General features: G+C 55.2%; 1 protein-coding gene across 2 annotated transcripts in view; it reads left to right on the plus strand.

Moving 5' to 3' along the window:
* FOXJ2 (forkhead box J2) overlaps positions 1-4,480 on the plus strand; it is a 69,685-nt gene that overhangs the window by 49,482 nt on the left and 15,723 nt on the right. Inside the window, exon 1 of one of the 2 annotated variants that reach the window (XM_077759055.1) lies at positions 713-880. The exons of the other annotated variant lie outside the window; for it this stretch is intronic. The gene's annotated coding sequence lies outside the window, so the exon portion shown is untranslated. Of the gene's footprint in view, positions 1-712; positions 881-4,480 lie in introns of those variants that run through there. 2 annotated transcript variants of the gene reach the window in all.

Raw genomic sequence — 4,480 nt, forward strand, 5'->3', positions numbered from 1 at the left:
ACCGGAGTCGGGGAGCCGCGGCCTCCCGGACCCTGCTGCCCAGGCCGGCCCCGGGAGAGCGGGGAGTAGGGAAGCCCCACCCTCGGGGGCGCCCCCGGAGCGGAGGCGGGGGCGGGGACGGGGAGCAGCCTCCCTGCCCGCCGGAGGGACGACCCTCACCACTCGGGCGAGGCAAGGAAGAGACCCCTGGAGGGGAGCGTCTGCCCTTCCCAGAGGCGAGGGGAACCCCCACCCCGGCCCGGGGACAGACCTGCAGAAGTAGAAAGGGGTGATCTCGCTGGAGGAAGCCGAGCGAGCGAGCCCGCCCGCCGAACGCACACTCTCCGCAGTTCAGCACTTCGGAGGCGGAGAGACAAGGGGGCGATGCCTGTGGAGTAGGCGCCCCCCCAGCCTGTCCAGTACTCACGGGGAGAGGGGTCCTTACACTCAGAAGCAGGGGACCCTCCAGGGAAAGAAGAGGACTCGGCTCTCGGCCTCTCAGGAGAGGGAGGAACTCCCCCTCAACTTCCTCGTACCCAGACAGTGGAACGGGGCAAAGCCCCTCGGCTCCGGGCTCCGGCACACAGAAGGAGCCCTCCGCTCCCGCAAGATCCACTTTGGGGGGGAGGGGGACTCCCCCAAAGGGGAGGAGACAACTCCTGGTTGGGAGAGGCTCCTCCCCTCCTCCCCAGGGGAACCGGCGGGGTGTGGGGGGTGGGCCCCCTGCCCCAGNACCCTCAGGGGACCCGGTTCCCCTCCCCAGCGTGGGATGCTCAGCGAAGTACCGGAAGAGCCACTGAGGATGAGACTCTTCATCCGCCTTTGAAGAGGGGAGCCCCTCCACCCCCAAACTCCAGTACCAGGTGGTTCCCTCCCTTTGCCGGGGGGGCCTTGGAGACAGGTTAGTGCTTTCTTTCACCTTCTCTGTCCTCTTTAGGTACCAGTGGGGGTGGGGGCTGAGATGGTGGCCCGTGGGCTTCATTCCTGGGGAAGGTAGGGTGATAACTCAGAGAGTCCTCCGGGAAATGTGTTCTGAGCAAGCTCTTGGATTCAAACTCGCATCTCGCTGCAGAGGCTCTGAGAAATGGGCTTCTGTGTGTTTGAGGACTAGACGGCCGGCGGGAGGCATTTGAGGTCCCTAGGGACCTGTGTGTTTTCGTGCAGGCGGCACAGGAGTATCAGCAGATGCCTGCATTTTCAGGACTCCATCCATGGTCGTAATGATGATGGACACATCCCGACCAGACTCCCATAGGCTCCTCCGTTTGGGGGCTTTTTTTAAACCCAAGGGTGGGCCTTCACCAAAGTCACGGTGGCATTCCATCCGCAGCCTGGGCTTGACGAGGGCTTCCGTTGTTCCATTGCTATTACACTTTCTTACCTTGTAACCCTGTGGCAGCCGAATGGCCACCAGAGCTGTTTTCTCCAACTCGCTGGGATTACTGTCTTCCTGGACAAGAAAATCAGTCGGTCCCAGTCACCCTCTTCCTCAGACACCAGGAGTCTCCCTGTTGTGACATTCCCATTCCTCTATGGAATAAAATCCTCTATCAATAAAACCCAAAGGGAAAATGGAAAGCCCACATGTCCCAAGGCGAGAAGAAAGGGCATAGGGGAAGCCTAAGTCCTGGATTGAAGTTCTTCCCTGATGCCTGGCCCTGCACCACTGCCCCTGTGCCCCGCACAGCCCCTGCCCTACACTGACGGATCCTCAGGAAAAGGCAGATCCCGGCTGGGAAGAGAGGCGGGTCGCTGCTCCTTCCACTCTTCCATCTAAATCTGTTGAACGCCAGGGAAATGTGACCTCTGACGAGTTTTCTTTCAGAAAAGCACCCAGTGGCTTCATCTTTTCCGTTCCTGTTTCTTGTTCCATGAGGTGTCTATGGAATCTTACATTTACGTTTCCTTTCAGGAGATAAGAGCAGGGGTCATGAAAGCCCAGCATCTTCAGAAAGGGCAGGAGATGGTACCAGGAAGTCCCACTAGCTGGACCCGAGCTGTGTGTTTAGCAGGGTGTCTCACAACCTGGGGTCACCAGCCGGGCGACTGCTTTCCTGTCAGGCCACAGCGCGTCCCCCATCTTCTGTGTGCCCCTCACAGCCAAACCAAGTGGGATTTTTGTGCTTCCTTTTTACTTCCCTGTCTGAGCCATGGAGGGCTGCCTGAGTCCCTACATACATCTACTTAGTTCTGGAAGCCACCTGTTCATAGTAGCGTATGAGACAGGGTTATAATCCAGGTTTATGCTGCTGTGCTCTGGAACGGTGGACACAGGTTTCTTAATCCAGGCTCTGAATGTGGCTCCGTCTGTGTTTCGAGTGGTTACATATGTACTTTTCCGCCTAAACCTCCAAGCCACCAGAGTCATATGTGTCTGGTAGGCCTCTAGAAGCAGGTGCCCCGGTGCAAGGACCTGGAGAAGGTGCTGGTAAGGATGCGCTGCTTGGAGGAGAGGCTTGTACTGCCCTGGCCAGTGGGAACCCTCATGAATGGCTGCACAAAAGTCTTCTGCATCAGGGCAGCTCACGGTCCGGCTGGGGCCACTTCTAGAACGAGCAAGTGACTTTAATTCCTGATACCCCTGGTCTCAAAAGCATGAGGATCCTTACCTCCCAATTCTAGAACTAACTCCCTCCCCCGCTTCTTGAAAAGAGCCGAGACTCTGGGGTAACAGCAGCCCGTTTCTTTACAAAGTGCTTTCCCAGATGCCGGAATGCAACTTGTTGAATGGCTCTGGGCGAAGGGATCGCAGCACTTACACCGCACCGTGTAACAGCCTGGCTGGGACTGGGTTTCCCTGCCTCTCCCTGCCTCCGTGGAGTCCGTCAGAAGCAGATGTGGGCTTGGATTGAGCTATGGTTTAGAAAGTGCCGGTTTCCAGATCACATCTTTTACAGCGAGATGTGGTCCTTGCTGAGAAAGAACCGATGATAGTCCCTTATCCCTTCATCTTTGGGGTTTACTTGGCCCTGGCATTGGTCAGTCTCAGGGTGACACGATCCCCAGAGTAAAAGCTTGAGGTTCGGACGTCCTGAAAGCTACTGCACGCTCAGCTCAGGGTTTGTAAACCGCTGCAGGCTTGCTGCTTCCAGTCTTGCCTCTGGTCTGTTGTCTAGTTTCTGATTTCTAATATTCTCTTTTTTCCCCCCATTCCAAAAAAAATAATAGCTATACTTACATAACACCTGCTAAATACTTCAAAAATATCAACTTGAGGTTATCCTCACAACAACCCTATGTAGCTGCAGTTATCATCCCCGTGTTATATAGTCGAAGAAACTACAGCACAGAGAGGTTAAGGAGCTTGCCTGAGCTGGCACAGCCGGTAGGTGGTAGAGCCTGGAGTGAAACCCAGGCAGCCTGGCTGGTAATTGGTAAGGTGGTAAACTTCACCACCAGTCTGTTAGTTTTGGCATTCTGTACACGGCAGGAAGTTATCGCTTCTTAGTACCTGACCTTGGCACCATACAGAGAACAATTACTGGCCTTTCGGATAAAGCAGGAAGAATACCTTGCCTCTTATTTCAGATCTTCCACGCCTCATCCAGGATCTGTCCTAGGCTCCAACAGAATGTCTTTCTGTTTTCCTCTGCCTTTTCCCCCAGGACTGCAGTCTTCCTCAGAGGTCCTGTGGATCTGATGGGGCCTGCCCTTCGGCTGCCTTTCCCAGTCTCTCTGGGTATTTCCTTTGAGTCTTCCAGTGCGCGGAGAAGAATGTAGCCTGACTCAGGTCCTGCCGCAGCCCAGTGGCACGGGTCCCACCTGGAAAGAGAGGGGTCTGGGGAACTAGGTTGGTCGGACTGGGACATGGAAGTACCTCTTGTTTGCCTTTCTAATAATAGCCCTGAACATTCGCCTGTGCCATTATTTTGGGGAGCATGGAATGTGTGGCAGCCACGAGCTCATTAAGCTTCATTCACTTCCCTCTGGGGACGAAGCTTTGGCAGTCTTTGTGGCTTCATCCCTCTCATCAAAGGGGGAGACCAGGCATCAGGACTGCGGGGAGTGAGGGGTGGTTAGGGACATTTAGTGTTAGTGAGTCAGCGTCAGGGTTGGGAATAGAACCGAGGAACCTTAATCTCTGAGCTTCTATGCACCGGGCTGCCCTTCAAGAATGGGGAAGTGGCCTGGGGTCAAGGAAATCGGATGGGTAGAGGGAGAATGGTGCCAAAAGCGTCTTGTAGCCGGTAAGGTTAAGATATATTTTGAGTGCCGGGCGGTATCTGCAGGGCTGACCGGGAGGGTGCTAGGGAGAAGTTAAATTTAACGTCTCCTAACCTGGGTGCTGGGGTTCGGATAGGGAGGGGCACAGAGCCACTAGCAAAAGGCTGAGTGCTTCCCCTTCTGGAATTCATGGTGACTGGTGTGTGCCAAATGGGTTCTGTAAACCACTCGAGATTTTCTCTGTAGAGTGTCCCTGTCCAGTGTTGGGCAACTTTCGATGGAGCATCCCCAAAGTCTTCCGTGTTCTTAAGATGAGATTTCTTAGGGATCTTGAGGA

Source organism: Crocuta crocuta, unplaced genomic scaffold, assembly GCF_008692635.1.
Source record: "Crocuta crocuta isolate KB4526 unplaced genomic scaffold, BGI_CrCroc_1.0 scaffold72, whole genome shotgun sequence".
Classification (NCBI taxonomy): domain Eukaryota; kingdom Metazoa; phylum Chordata; class Mammalia; order Carnivora; family Hyaenidae; genus Crocuta; species Crocuta crocuta.